Below are 16,372 nucleotides of genomic sequence, written 5' to 3'. Positions count from 1 at the left end.
CCGCAACTTCTCTTGTGTATATGCCACTTTGCTTGGATCTTCATGGTTCAATAAGCTGGTCGCAAAAGCTAAGGAAAGTGGACCACAGTCTGAGCCATTTCTCTGCTGCTGCACAGGCTTTACATTCACTGTAATCTTAGTACCTGTTTCATATATCAGGGAGGCTACTTGCTTCTTGACATATGGTTTCAGACTGCCAGTGAACATACTATCATAGCGGAGCTCCGGCGGAGCCCCATACCCATATAGGGGAGAAAAGGAAACCCATGAATTGATTTTCTCATGGTTATCATGGCTAGCGGTATTGCTCGTGGGCGCGTACGCACGACGGCGACGACGACGACGACGACGACGACGGAGTCGCGCAAGATGGCGGCCATACTCCAGCTAATAGGTTGACAGAGACATGCACCCTCAGTTGGTAGCGGGTGAATGCCATTTTTCTTGGCGGGACTTTTAAAGAAAAACGATAGCGGAGGTTGATTTAATATTTTTAAGACAGGGTTGCGCTGAAGCAAAAGACAGAAAGCAAGAATTAACAGGCAAAGAAGTAGCGAAGAATATCGCGAAAAAGACTGAGCGGGCCAGCGCTGGGGAAGGAGGCGAAACAGTACTAAACAATGCCGTGAATTATAGCTAGTCAAGGGCTAGAGAAAGGAGGTGAAATAATACCGAACAATGCCGTGAACCAAAGCTAACGAGGGCTATAGAAAGGAGGCGAAAGTACCCGACAAATTGATTCAGAAGACTGCCGAACTCCCCATGGCCAAGTTCAAAATTCGCGCGAACGTGATGCTGTGCAGCCGTGCAAGAAAATTCAAAAGTCACCTGATTTGGTCAGGTGATGAACATTAGAGAAATCAAACGTACCCGAGTGTTTTAGAGAAATTGCAAAACACTAAACGTAGCGGAAAGAAGTGGTTGATTCGTTGATCTATCGAAAATATAACTTCAGTTTATTCTTCACAACTTTTGCTGCAAGTTTCTGCCTGGAAGATTTACACTGGCCGAACTGAATTGCCAACTTGCGGTAAGTGACTTTTGTTGTTGCGTTTGGTATGAAAATTAACAAGTTTCATCGGCGATATAAGCTTATTTTCAATTGGAATCCATTAAAAGTCTTCCTTATTTGAAGCCATGCTGTAAGAGATTTTAAAAATTGCATCGTTTTAATTTCGCTCGTCTCTAAACAATAACACGTGGGTCGCTTTGGAGGTTGCTGTAAGTTGTAAACAAATTATGTTTTCTATCGATTTTCGTCGTCAATTTAAGCTTATAACCTCACATCTAAAAATAAGCTTAACCAAAATCGTACTTGTAAACACGGCCGGGCGAGTTTTGAAGTTTTCTCTGATTTAGGTAGCACTGCCGCTTCGTAGACTGCTAAAATTTGTTCTTCTGTTGTTGAAAACTGAACCAAGAAAGGTCTACAAACCATTTTAAGCCGAAGCGAACAGGATTTGCTAAATTTACTTTTGTTCCTATGTGAATATTTGCATATTGTGATTACAAAGTATGGAGATTTCCTCGTTTTGTTAGTTCAATTTATTCGGTTTGGCGAAATGCTTTTGTGAATTCCGAGGTTAAATTGGTTGAAGACTGGTAATAAAAGCTACTGCCAATGAAATGACTGCATAGCTAAATTAAGCCGTCGGCAAAAATACAGACTCTCAGTAATATTCAAATTTAAGCGTGAATAATTTTTCAACTTTAACACCGCAAGCTTAAACGAATTTTCTTTACCCTCTCTTTTATTCGGTCACCGTTCACTGAAAAGGGATTTGCTGTTGATACTCGAGCTCAGATGTAGTGATATGCATCTTGTGTTTATAATGTAGATTTCCTCGTTTTATTTTGTTGTCTGTCCAATTAGTTCGGTTTGGTGAAATGCTTATATAGTCCAAAATGTCGAGTAGACGATTATGCATGGCAATCCTGTCTGCAAATGAAGCTCTGCTTTGATTTTGATTGGCTATTTCATGTTATTTGTGCCATTGCTTTTGGTTGGGGGTACATGGACCGTATTTTGTTAATAAGAGGTTATTCCCCAATGCGGTATTTACACTTAATATGGAAATGTTCCAAAAAAGTGAGATAGTACTAATTGACTCGGTAAATTGAACAGTGTAATAGAAGTTCTTACCCTGACCATTTCTCAGTAATAAGAAGAACTTTTACATACATATATACACAATTTAGTTGGAGAGAGTGCTCTCCTATCTCCACTCTCTCTCTCTCTTTACTCTCTTCTTCACACTAATTTTTTATTTACTAACTTATTAAATGAATGTCACTGACTGTTTTCTTTGTTGTGCATGCATACTTTTTTGCTGGTCGAAGAAAGTTTCAGTTTCTTCCTGGCTGTACAGTTTCCTTTCTCCTGTCCTGTACCAATTTGTTTGTGATATAACTTCGTGAATTCTCTATTCTCCTTAAATTTTATCTCATCAGGTTGATAGAATGCACTCTCAGAGTGTTCCATCATTGTCTTCAGTCGCTACAATTTTCCGGAAAAAAGCAATAGTTTTCTTAATTTCCTTTTACTTTGTGTTAGGACTTTTTAACCTGCCTGTAATTGGCCCATGGGCATTACGGGAGAATAATTTTCAAGGAAAGAATTACATTCGTTTTAGTGTTGAGTATTTTAAATTGTTATGAATTAGGCATTTCTTTTTATTTTTTATATTTTTTATTTTAGTCCCATGCAATGTTTTATGGTTTTACCGAGGTATACCATGTAAATGTAAATAATGCACTGGAATTGGCGAATCAGAGTGTGCATTATATCGGCTTTAAACACAAACCACATATTATAAATGACTCATATAAATGATATTTTTATTACAGAGAACTGGACAGGGCAAGAACTTCTCCTTCTTTTGTGAATTTATATATTAATTCCTCTCAGTGCTGTCAAAATGTCTCAGGAACCTTCATTTCTGATAATCTATTATTTTCCACCATACCTACAGCACAGAAGCTACATGTATATTCTGTTATCCTGCCTTAACTGCTAGGAAAAATTTTGGCAGAGCTGTTTCAACAGTTTCACTTAAATTGATTTCCAGTAACAGCGCTACATGTAGCAGTGTTATTGAGTGTGAACTTTATGGGGGATTTTAAATTTTTATTTTTTTATGATTACAGATGACAACAAATATACATGTGTATACATAACCTGATGTTGGTGTTGGTTACAAACTGTAGTTCATAATAGTCATCCTATTACAGGTAAGGGGGAAAAGTTCAGAGAGTTTAGAACATTTCTTCCCCCAGCACACCTTCTGTCTATAGGTGCAATAATTGAGAGGTTATATATATGTACGAAGAGTAATGTAAAGTTACTGTATAAACTTAGCATTAAAATCTGACATTTGAATGCCTCCTTTGCTAAAATTAGTCATGATTTAATTGTTATCACTCCCTGTGAATTCATAGAGATTCCAGAGGCAATTATAACCTAATGTGGAAGTCCTGTCTTCAAGTGAGGGAAAATGACACAAAAGAGTTACAATGAAAGTAAAGAGAATTGTGAATGTTGATATGGTGTACATTATACATCTTGTAAAGGCATTTGGTGGGGCCAAAGGCATAACATTTCATGTATTGCTTTTTCAGGACAAATTATATAACAGTGACGTTTTAAAAGGTGTGATCAGAAAAATAATGAGTACATTGTCCAGGCAGCATCAGTTTATGGACAGCATATGCAGACGGTAAGAGGAACTGTAAGCACTACCATGTAAGTTAGTTTAATTTATGCTTATGACTTCTTGTTCTTGAATTTTGTGTCATTTCATCACAAGAATAGGTAACGAAAGATGCAATAGTTGTTGCAATATATTTTTGAAGGAAAACTTGTAAGTCTGCCTATGCTGGATAACAGCCATGTGTAAACTGAATGTGAAGCAAACAATATGTTAAATATGGGGCAACCCTAAAACCCAGAAACCGGAATCCGGAATCTGGAACCAAAAACCGGAATCCAGAAACTGGAAACCGGAATCCGCAAATCAAAGAAAATAAGTTCTTCAAGTACGCGAAAATTGTTTTGCTTAGCTTTTCGACTGTAAAAAGTAAGTTGCCAAGTAAAAAGGACCTCAAACTTAACCTCTTTTGAAACGAAAATTCCCCGTCTGTTGAAATTGTGCAACCGTTATTTTTAGTGAGGGCTATGATTATGAGAATCTCAGTAAAGTGCATCTTAATTTTACTCCAAGCACCTTGAGAGTGTCTAAAATAAGCTTGCTGGTAATTGCCATTTTGTTTAATAAGTGATCTTCAATTTACCGGAAGTATAAATTTATCCTTTATGTCTAGTACATACTGAACAAGATAGAAAATGTCATAGGGAACAGGATATCCATCAGTGGCAGCCCCCTGTACATTGACGGTCACGCCCCCCAATTTCGAAGTCCAAGGGCTAACCCGTCTGGTCTAAATATGAAATTTGATTTTTCCAACAGATATGAGACCAATTCCAGATTAACACAATTTCCACACATACTGTGACAAATCAGCATTTCATATTCTTGGCGGCCATCATATTAAAACAATTTGTAGAAATGTTGCACACTTACTTCCGTCTGCTTCTCACTTGCTGACAGATCAGACCACATCCTGTTCAAAGATGCTAAAAGACTGCCAGAAACTCACTGCAATAGCCTATAATAGCTTGTTGTTAATGTGCTGCTCACCAGTCTTCTCAGAGCAATTTGATCTAGACAAGAACTGGGCTCTCACCAGGGCCAGCTTGAACAAAAGATGGATAACTTAGCCTATGAGCAGGCTCTCGTGTTTGGGCTGGGGGTGTGATTGGCAAAGCCGCATGAAGGCTCTTGGTGACATGCCAATGCAGAAAAACACTAGACACCTATTTAGCCTGCCCAGACAATAGAGACAGATACTAGAGCCTGCTCGCAGGCTATGAGTAACTCTATCCACCCAAAAAATCAGTAACCCTGACTGGATAGTGATGTACCGAATGAATAGCTTTATGCAGCTTTTGAACAACGGGGCCAGATATATAGCTAAGGGTTGTTCAGAACTAGTCAATAATTTTTTAGCAATTACAGTCTGTGGCTGAAGTAAAGCCAAGAAAATAAATAACAACAAAATGATTTTTGCTCATATTTATTTATTAGACATTGCTGAAGTGAATTATTTCTATCATCATTCATAATATCTGGATTCCAGATTCTGGTTTTTAGTTCCGGATTCTGGATTCCAGATTCTGGATTCCGGATTTCGGTTTCCAAATTCAGTGTTTTAGGGTTGCCCCAGATGATGTATGTGCATATGTTAATCTTGAATAATCTGAAATTTCAGAGAGTTTAAAAATATCATATCATATCTGCGATGGTTCTGAGGTGGAGGGCTGTTACATGTACATGCAAATGTCTCATGCACGATTTTTCACTCATTATGATTCAGGTGCAAATAGTTTCTGTATCTGTTGATGTGCAACAATCTACACCAATATTTCAACCTAATAATGTACAATGTATATTAATTAACCAAATTATGCTGTTTGTTTTTAGTTGGCCAGTGCTACTACATAGTAATGTGATGTTGAAGTGCACAAATTTACAAACATGCCCAGTGTCAACTTGTCAAATACATGTATATGAACTGGCCAGACAGTGTAGATTACAAAATTCTCTGAAAGGTAAGATGTTTCTTAAACATTATTTTGTAATTAATGATTTCTCAGACATTGTTTTCTTCAAGAAAAGATTCATACCCCACATGGAGGTTTTTTCTCTATTAGAGCTCTTGATTCCTGATACTTTAATTTGGAATTTCTAAAGACTGGCCGTGAATGGGTGTTGGGTGTGAATATCTTCTGGAACTGCACATTCATTCATTGAGTAGGCAAGAACATCAGTATTTATCCTGACAAACTCTGATTTTCTTCTGGAAGCTGAACTCATATACAGTTGTACAGTTATATGTACAACCAAACAGCCTGGATGACCCTGTGATTGGGACTGTGCACATTGTTGTAACCCTCAATGTTCCAGTTGCTTGTTTGAAGCAAATTGCATTTGCTCTCGAAAGCAAGTGGTGAAGTTCATAACAGTTATGTAAGTTTGCTTTGTATCTCAGGGCAGAGCCTGCCACAGTGAAAGTTGGAGTATCAACCCCTAGCATTTGATTCACTACTAACACTCAGTAAACAGCTAACAATGAAGTACACTGTATATCAAAGAAAGGAATTACATGCCTGTTCCTGTCAGTCAATATATGAACAGGTTACAGATGGGGAGCCTGTATTAAAACATGAAAGATTTTCAAAGCAACCATGGCCTGGTGAGATATTTCTGAGGTAATATAAATTTAAGGTCCTTATGATTGCTTATAGGCATTGATTTTTATTGTAAACAATATCTTACTGAGTGTATTTTTCTTGTGTGCTAATTGTTGGAGAACACAGAGGTCACTGTTATGACAGAGATATTAATTTGTGAAAAGTTCTATAAACAAATACATCTGGGAACAAATTAATTTATCATGGATGCAGCTTCTGAGAGATCCCCAATATTAATGGAACATACACTGTTCATACAGTACATGTAAAAGAGTTTAGTAATTCATTACTTATGATTGTAATGCTTTGTTTGGTTTCTCTGTATTTACAGACAACTTGATGGGATTATATTTCTGCATCAAGTTCATTGAATAAACTGACTTGGAGGTTCAGTTCTGCAACCCATCCTGTTTGTAGTAATATCATAGCTGCAACATTGTGACAGATACACTGCATTACATTATTAAGAAACACATATTAACTAATTATTTTTAAGTGCCTGTTAATTTAATCAGTTTTTCTTAGAGATAATTTACTCATTGTTTATTTAAATAATTGGCTTTTTGGCTTTAAAATGATATTTATTGAGCTTTTAATTCAATTTTGTGATAATCTGCATTGGACATGGCATAAATTGATATTTTGCCAACACGAAATGGAGAACTGGGTCTTAAGCAAAGTTGCAGGATTAGCATTTTTGTAGAAAGAAAGGGTTGAGAAATTTGTGACATTCTACAGACAGCCTTGCCATTCGCAATGTCCAATAAGGTTAATTTGTTCCATTCTGTTGTAGAAATAGTGTTCTCTAATTTATAAATTATTTCAATCTGTTGTTTAAACGATTGCCTTATAACCCCATGTCTGGCTTTGGTGCATGTGGGATATTGATGTATTTTTTATCCATTTTGCTGTAAATTATCTTAATTGATGTGTCAATCAAAACATATCTTGGATATGCTGGGCTCTTCTGACAAATGTACCTATGCCTCATAACCTTTGAGTGCATTTGGTTGTGTAGTGCAGACAAAATACATGTACATAATATAACTTCCTCTTAGCTCACTGATAATTCTAGGTATAATTTAATCATAGCAAAATTAATCAATGGAACCCAATCACAGCTCTTGTAGTCCACAATGCCAGTCGAGAAAAAGAACAAATCACATTGAAATTGAATAATAAAATTATTATTAGGAGCCTATGCAAGTATTCATGATCAGCAAAAAAAAAAAACCGTAATTACCATTCATGCGAGGGTGATTTTGCTTATTGCAAACCCTTCCAGCAGGAGGAGACTCCATACAATAGTGAAGATGGCTAAATGTATCTTTGGGGACAAGTTAGAAAACAAAACTTTCCAACTTTTCACATATGTATACTGTTTTGGTATTTTTGTGAGATTTCATTTGGTAGAGATTCAGGGACTGAGTATATTGTAACCACTGCATTTCAATCAGTCCCCACAACAAAAAAAATGTGTAAACTTCTTTTGTGTGGGAGTCCCCATGTTAACTAAGGAAGAATATAATGATTAATGACAATGCCTTGTCTTTCTGAATAAGGTAGGAAAGAACAAGAAATGCCACCAAAAAGCACAGAAGACAGTTCTGTTATGTGATCAAGATTTTTGGTAGCTTCCCAGAAATCCTTGAAATTGTGGCTCTATATTTCATAATCACACCATCTTACACCTCGATCTGCTGAAGTAATACTAGTTCCGGCTGAAACTATTAAATCATTCGCAATTTACCTCATACATGTTGGATTATTTTCATTAGTAACAACATTCCGAAAAATAACTGAGGAGCTCCGCTTTTAGGCTGGCCTAAATCTATATATTAAGAATTAACTTCTGGTCCCGGACAACCTATGTTAGAAATGCAGACTCAGTGGTTGTTACCATCATGCAGCACTTGAACGAAATCATTTTGATTAATAGAAAATTGAAGATGGACTCGATAGTGGTGTCTTCCAATCCTTCATAATATGGAAATTGCTTGTGTAACAGGTTAGTAGTAGTAACAATCTTTTATTAGGAAGCTCCATCACTAAAAGTGGTTTACATAGAGGTCCTAATACTAGATATACACTATATAATGTTACAGTTAAAATCTATAAATTAGAGCTAAAACCGAAATAAAGAAATATTTACAACATATACACTACAGAGATTAAAAAAAAAAAAATAATAATAATAAATAAAAAAATAATTAATTATAAAAAGCAGAAAAAAGACACTTCTTAAAAATTGGCAAACTTGCTGAGTTTCTTACAGTTCTCTGTAACTCATTAAAGTCTTTGAAACAGTGGTACCGTGAACTTTGTTTTCCCCAATTGTATTGGATTTTGGGGAGCTTTATAGTATCTTTATTGCGAGTATTGTAGGAGTGCATATCACTCTTTCTTACAATGTCCAAGGATTGATTAAGTTGGCCATTAGTACACTTGTATGCATATATATATCGGTGACATTTTCTACGTTCTTTGAGATTCAGCCATCTCAAGACTGTTAATGCATCAGTTGATGAGGATTGAAGTGATCTATCTAATATCAACTTAGCTGCTTTGTTTTGCAGAATTTGCAATTCTTTCATTAGTGAGGCATTGTCCTTGTCACCCCAGACTAAATCAGCATAATCAAAAATAGGTAGCACTAAACTGTTATAAAAAAGTAACTGGGCATTATAAGGTAAATAATACTTAATCCTACATAAAAGACCAAGGTTCTTATTAACCTTAGATGAAATATACTCAACATGGTCGGACCATGTAAAAGTTGAGGATAATATAACTCCCAAATATTTAAAACTAGTTACAGAATTTATATCAGTGTCAAAAATAGATAATGAGAAAGAGGAAATACCAGCAAGTTTCCTATTACTGCCTATAATCATGGATTTTGTCTTCGTAAGATTCAAAGTTAGCTTATTCCCATGTAGCCACTGAGCAACTTTCAAGAGATCATCATTCAGTGCCTCTTCTAACAGGTGTGGCTCCTTAGCAAAGTAGTACAGGACCGTGTCATCAGCATACAAAGTCACCTTGCAATTCTTTATAGCCAGAGGAAGATCATTAATATAAACCAAGAAGAGAAGCGGTCCCAGAATACTCCCCTGTGGCACCCCAAAGGTCATTGGGAGAGGGTCAGACACAGCATCACCACAGGCAGTCTGCTGTTTACGATGACATCTGAATCCCCTTTTGCCTCTAGAATCAAGTCACAATAATACCTGGATTTTGCTGCCTTGACTTCGCGATTGACCCTATTTACAGGTAGTAGTTGATTCCCATATCTGTCAGCCATTCATTAGACTTAATAATGTGCAACTCCCTGTCATCAAGGTATCTCCTCTTTCTCTTGGGTGTTTCAGCTGAAGAAAACCTACAGTAATTACATCATCTTCATACTGCTTGTTTGCTTTTGTGTGACTGATAGTAGCCATGGGAGCTGGTGGATGTTGACTTATAGGCTGTTTGCTTGCAGGTTGTTGATGGGTAGGATGTTTACTTGCAGGCTGTTGATGGGTAGGCTGTTTACCTGCTGGCTGTTGATGGATGGGCTGTTTACCTGCTGGCTGTTGATGGGTGGGCTGTTTACCTGCTGGCTGCTGATGGGTAGGCTGTTTACTTGTGGGCTGTTGATGGGTAGGTTGTTTACCTGTTGGCTGTTGATGGGTAGGCTGTTTACTTGCTGGCTGTTGATGGGTAGGGTGTTTACCTGCTGGCTGTTGATGGGTTGGCTGTTTACTCGCAGGTAGTTGATGGGTAGGCTGTTTACTTGCTGGCTGTTGATGGGTAGGCTGTTTACCTTCTGGCTGTTGATGGGTAGTTTGGTTACCTACTGGCTGTTGATGGAAAGGTTGGATACCCGCCGGCTGTTGATGGGTAGAATGTTTACTTGCAGGGTGTTGATGGGTGCGATTTTTACTTGCAGGCTGTTGATGGGTAGGCTGTTTACCTGCTGGCTGTTGATGGGTAGGTTGTTTATCTGCTGGCTGTTGATGGGCAGGCTGTTCACTTGCGGGCTGTTGATGGGGACTTATTGTTGGGACATCTACATGTACCTGAAAGGTCTTCCTTATTGTTTGTGCCCTGGCACCATGGCGTCCAGTGTATTTGTGTTTTTTGCGTTGTTGTTGTTTGGGTATTTGAGGCAGTTTTCTGCGTGGACATTCTTGGTTTTGCAGCTTTCTCTTTTTAGGCTGTGGTTCTCCACCTTCTACTTGTAGACTGCCATCAGAGGGTGCCACCTTCTGGAACCTCTGCTGAATTTCTCAAAGCTCTGCCTTTAAATTCTCCAGGTCATCTCTGTTATCCACAAGGAATGTTAATTGCGTTATCTCACCAAGAATCTCTCGGCAAATACTGCCCATGTCTTTGGGGGAACACCTCTTCTGTGGGAGGTGTGCATATGACCAGTTACATGTAGGTGCTGAGCCAGGTTCCATTTGGATGTTTTGACTGGGTATGGAGGAGTCTAAGGTGTCATCAACAAGTTGATTGCATGGAGGTGGCGTGGGGTTATATGCTGGTTTTCCTATAATGCCTTCGTCCAAGGTAAGCATAGAGGAATTTGTGTAATGCTGGGGCAGTTTCTCCCATCCCCATTCAGGATAATGCCTAAATATAGCAAAGAAGTGCTTGCATGGGAGGTGGTTGCCCACCCAGAATTGGCACTCACAAGAAGGCTCTTGGTCTTCGTTCCCAAATTGTACAAAGTACCATCTTTGGAAGTAATCCTGGCTTTTCACCTTGCAAACACCATCACTCTCTGTGGTTTTGATATGGGAAGGTGGTATGTCTTGTACATAATAGGTTTCGGCCTATTATGAAGATATCTCGGCTACTCCTTTGAGTAGGGACGGTAAAGCGAGTGGCATCTTGTGTTCTCTACATATCTAAAGGTAATAAATTATAGGTTAGTAGACCAAAAAAAAGAAACAATCTTACTAAACTGACTACTGATGATTGAAAATACAACTCAAATAAATTCATTTTCCTTACACATGGCTTGAAAACATGCTTCAAAGTCAACCTTCATGTTTTCTTATTCTTAAAGTTAGAATGCAATGATGCTTGTATTTTGTGTTACTGTTATTGCATTATGTGTGTTCCCTGTTTATCATTTTGCAAATCTAGTAAAGGCTACTTTCATTTTACACCTTAGTTACACTTGTTGACAATGATGTGTTTATTGCTTATCACTATTCCTGTTTCTTTACCAGATACCCGTACCTTGCATTCTTGTCTGGAAGAAAGTCTGTAATGAGTATGGAGAGAAGGCCACTGAGAGAGTTTTACTTCAGATCTTCATTTTGGCGTTCTACACCATTTGTTGTGTGAATGGAGATCTCCTTCCGGAATGCTTTTACCCAGCGCTAGAAAATGAAAGGTTTGAAATGACAACAAAAGTGACATATTAAAGATTTCCAAATCTCCAAAGACAACATAAACCTTGTATTATCTAAGGCCAAGCAAGAGTAAGAACAATAGCAGTTGCTAGTTTCTCTGTACATAACTTACACTGACCTTGTGCTCTTTTAACCAGTGGTTTTCAAAGCACACCTGTAGATTTTGGCTTCCTTCCAGAAATTGGATTTTTTCAAGGAGCGCACTCTTTCCTGGTAAATCTTCTCTGTCTCTCAATTTGCTATAAGCCGAAATTTTGCAAGTGCTTCATCTTTGAGAGGTGATACTCCATTTGTTGCTTTGGCTGTTCACCTTTCCCAAGCTTGCTCTCTGTGGAAATCACACAGAAAGACTGTACACCCTGCAATTCAATAATTTAGCATATCTGGCAAATGATTAATAGTTTCAGACCTGCTCTTGTCCAAACTATTGTCTCTCATGTGGACTTGCCAAGAAGTCAGTGCTGTTACTTCTGAGTGACAAGAACCTGAATTTCCTTGGGAAAGAGCTGTTAAGTAGTCATAATCCAACTGGATGATGTTCAGCCTCTAATAAACTATTTTTAGTTACACGTAGTTGCTGGACAGAAATTATATCTACTGCAAGAGAATAGTTAGAGCACAACAATTGTGGGATATATTCTGAAAATGGTATTCCAAGAGCAATTATACCCTACACAGTTTTATAGTTTACATTCTATAATTCTTTAAGGCTCTACAACTCAATACTACCTGGAAATATATCTTCCAAAGCTGTTATCTCCTGTTCACAGTTGTCAGTCATGACGTTTTTTGGGTTCCAACCAGGGTTTTCATTTTGAAGAAGTTGCAAGGCCTCTTTAATGCAATGGGATGTTTCATTTTGCACTACAAATGATCCAGCTACCTGGTAGTCGACATTTGTGCGCACCATGAGGAAAAACAAAGGCAAAGAGTAGCGGGTTGTTTTGTAGATAGCATCCAGTAAACACATGTCATTGCCATATCTTTCCAGGAGTCTATGCTGCCATGCAGTTTGATGGATGAATAGAAGGGTTTGGATATCCTCTTCCTTATCACCTTCCCCAGAATGGGCCTCTCCATATGGGCGGAAGTGGAAGAAGTCCTCTGGGTTAGACGTTTTCCAATGGTGAACTTTTTCAGCCACATTCTCTTGATCAACTTTAGAGAATCTGTGTTTCATGGTTGCCCGGTACATATGGCTTCTTATGTCACTTAGCTTAGGATAATACCTTCGGTTTGAAGGAGGTGGCTGGATGTCATCCTCCGATATTATTTAATTATTTACAAAGACATCAAGGTATCTCCGCATCTCACAGGTGTCTTTAACTCCCACATTAACCAGCTCATCAATTTTTCTGATAATCCTTTCATCCACAGGCTGAGATAGGCCACTTCCCTGAGTAGAAATGAAAATGTGTGGAGACGTCAGATTACCATAATATTTTTAATTATTAAAAAAATGACTTAATTTTTGGTGTCTAAATTTATGACACACTCACAGAGAACTGTCATAGCTCTAAAAAGAACTTTTATTACTAGAAAGAGTGTTGTTTGGAAGGGCCACTAGACGACTTTAATCTGACATATCTTGAGCTGCTTTAGTTCCTTTGGTTAGGGAGTGTCAAGGTGCAAAATCTATGGAATTTTTAAGATTTGTGTTACTGGAAAAGCTCTGACATTTTTGTGACCTCAAAGCTCTTAAGTGTCATGAATTTAAAAAAAACGTGATTGCAGAGTGAATCCACTTTAACCATTGATCTTGTTTTCATGAGAGTAAGATGTAGGCTTTGTTAGTTTTTACAGATTTTGTATGGTGATTTTCGAGATATGTTCGTGACTGCCAAAAGTGAAAGCAACCTGCAATAGCCCAAGATATGACAAAGAGTAGTTGTACTTAGAAATGGCTTGTTATTAGGGTTATTATCGATTTCAAATAATTCAAGTACAAAACAATTTTTCTTTTTAAACAAGATTATTGCATGTACAATTGTTAGAACTTCACTTAGCTTATGTTGCAACAATTCCATTTTTGTAATTAGCAAGAATGACCACTGAGTTAGAGAGGAAAGTGCAATGCTGTCAGATTCCTTGTGAACTTGGGAATCAATCGGAACAATAACATGGAAAAATAGTGTTTGGTTGTATTGTTCAATAGGAGTTCCAATTGAAACTAATTAATGTATTGCACTTCTCACCTCTCCTATGAGATGATGTGCATGGTCTGTCTGAGTCGGAAACTCTATGTAAATTCTCCGCTCAGATGTCACATTTCCTTTGGCCATATCTTCCCTCAATCTTTTAGATGCTTTTGACCTCTCATGTTTGCTATCCTTTTCAATCTGCAATCAATAATAATCAATAAATTATTATTATATAGAATACTGAAAACTGAAAAGTATAACTTGCCCAGAAATTATTTTCTAACTAATCTATTTTTACTAATTGTTTATATCATAACAATAATTATGAAAAGATGTTAATTGCTTAAATATTAGTCATATTATTACTTTTATTAACTGCCAAAACAATAATTTTGTAATTTTGTCATGATGGTGGTGATTTATGAAGCTGCTGATGCTTTTTCTGTGTACATTCATTTCTTGATATTTGTAATGGTTATGAGTTGTCATTTTGCATATAATTTAAGAAATTAAATACCTTGTATTGTGGAAATGCAATGACCTCTCGTAATTTTAACCTTGCTGGACAATTGGCTTTTTTTGATGGTTGTGCCAGGAATCGGCTCTTCTTAAATGTGAAGTCTCCATCCTGGACAAAGAGACAAAACAGTAAGGTTTGTGCATGTTTTGAAATATGAACATAAAGTCAAATGTTTGAAACCAGTGATGCTAATTTTGTAATAAATTGTACACACACCTGCTCACGTGGCTGTTTTTGCTTTCTTTTTAGGGCAGCATTTTCTGTCTTTCCCACGCTGGCAGTCAAATATCTTACAGCCCATTATGTAAAATGGCACTCCTGTGAACTTTATTTTTGTGCCATTGACCTCTTTGGGGTCCTCCCAATAAAGTCTGTGACTCCCTTTTCTATAGTCTATACGCAACCAAAACCACCATTTCAAGGCCAACAAATGCGACATATGATTTTACTTAGAATTCCCACATATTTACAAAAGGAGATCGTAACATAATACAGATAAGGGGTTGTTGACATAAAAAATTGTGTACATCCAAAATCTGTAACTTTCATAGCTGGAGGGGGCTTATTTCAAATTTTACCTCATTTACCTAGGCAGAAAGATTAAAAAAATTTAAAATTCCCAAGAGCAAAATTTACTGCTCTGGGCTAACAAATAACTTAAACACTTCAATTACCATCATTCCAAAGTTCTTGTCAGCCTTGTAGCAAGAAAATTTTACAGTGTTTTTTGCTTCAAAACTTGAAATCAACTTTTCAGCATGATCCAGAGAAGGAACATAGCCCAATGGTTGGAAGGTTTCCTCGGAAAAAGAAGTATCTCTAGCTTTTTCTTTCGATTCTTCTTCCAAGTCTTCCATGTTGTGGTGAAGAGATTGAATTTCCCGCATTAGAGCAGGCAGGTCAGCGGAAGAGGGGAGTTAAAGATTAACTTGGTGTGGGACAGGGTGGCGTGACTTGTTTAAAATTTGCCTTTACTTATTTATAAATTTATACACGTATTTTTTCTCTTTTATGGATGTGACTTTCTATTATTTAATATAGATATATTTGTCCCCCAAAAATTATACACTCGCACCCTTATGATTCTCAGTGGATTGGGACCATGTACTGCATGTAATGATACAGTTGAGTTGCATAAAAAACCATACTTCACGCATACATAGAATGTAAAGGACAAATCCGGAGCAAATGATATCTTTATTACTGTGTACTTTCAAATCTAGTCGGCTTTTATTGGGTGCTATCCGTATATATAGGGAGCACGCATATCTTGCTTGTTTTCAGTACATCCTCTCCCTATGTTATGAACTCCCCTAAACGTGAGTTCAACGAAGCAACATCGGGTGAGGTAGGACAGCATTTTCGATGGTGGAGAATCGGTCACTATTCAGCTACTTCATCAACCAAAAAATTCTTGAACTGAACTGAGCTTCCAGCTTTCTTTACGAAAGGAAGACCGTGCTGTACACCGGGGTAACTCCGGGGGTAACTCCACGCAATCGTCGCCATGTTCATTTCCGAAAGAGCAATAGTGTCATCGGAAGGTGACGTCACGAGTACAATCGGAAAATCCCGATCGCTCAGGTCTACTTCACACTATGTTACTCAATGCTTTGTGCCACACCTCATGTATCTTGACGATGATGTAACCTTGTTCTACAGCTTTTATGATTTCTGGGGTGCACCACATTCCCCGGAGACAACGTTCTTCGGGAGTGGGAGGACAGATGCACGACCTGTCTGACATGTCCTTTAGCATTTAGTCTTTGACGCACATGGCACAAAGAGGAAAGGTCAGTTTTCCACCATGTTGATAGGGGAACACAGAATAGTAAAGAAGAGGAGGTGGATTGATATCGAGCTTGACCATGCCAAAGTAATGATAAATGTTTTGGTCATCGGGATTGGTGATGATGGTGGGATGTCCCACTGGGTACATTTTTGTTTTGTTTACCTATGGATAGAGAGAGGTTACATCTACATGCTTGAT

At 37.7% G+C, this 16,372-nt stretch overlaps 1 long non-coding RNA gene across 3 annotated transcripts; it reads left to right on the top strand.

The window, feature by feature from the left end:
- Positions 1 to 213: 213 nt before the first annotated feature.
- Positions 214 to 8,064, top strand: LOC149115122 (uncharacterized). 3 transcript variants are annotated; one of them, XR_016205989.1, is made up of 6 exons: positions 214 to 1,030; positions 3,148 to 3,519; positions 3,619 to 3,716; positions 5,541 to 5,668; positions 6,109 to 6,328; positions 6,642 to 8,064. It is a non-coding gene; the product is annotated as an uncharacterized LOC149115122 (long non-coding RNA). The 3 variants fall into 3 exon arrangements; XR_016205990.1 differs by having other exon boundaries at positions 3,148 to 3,231; positions 6,109 to 8,064; XR_016205988.1 differs by having other exon boundaries at positions 6,109 to 8,064.
- Positions 8,065 to 16,372: the final 8,308 nt, after the last annotated feature.

The sequence above is a fragment of the Orbicella faveolata genome, unplaced genomic scaffold, assembly GCF_042242905.1.
Source record: "Orbicella faveolata isolate gen_17 unplaced genomic scaffold, um_ofav_v1 contig_13, whole genome shotgun sequence".
Classification (NCBI taxonomy): Eukaryota; Metazoa; Cnidaria; class Anthozoa; order Scleractinia; family Merulinidae; genus Orbicella; species Orbicella faveolata.
Note: the sequence above shows the minus strand (reverse complement) of the source record. Positions and strands in the feature narration are given on the sequence as shown.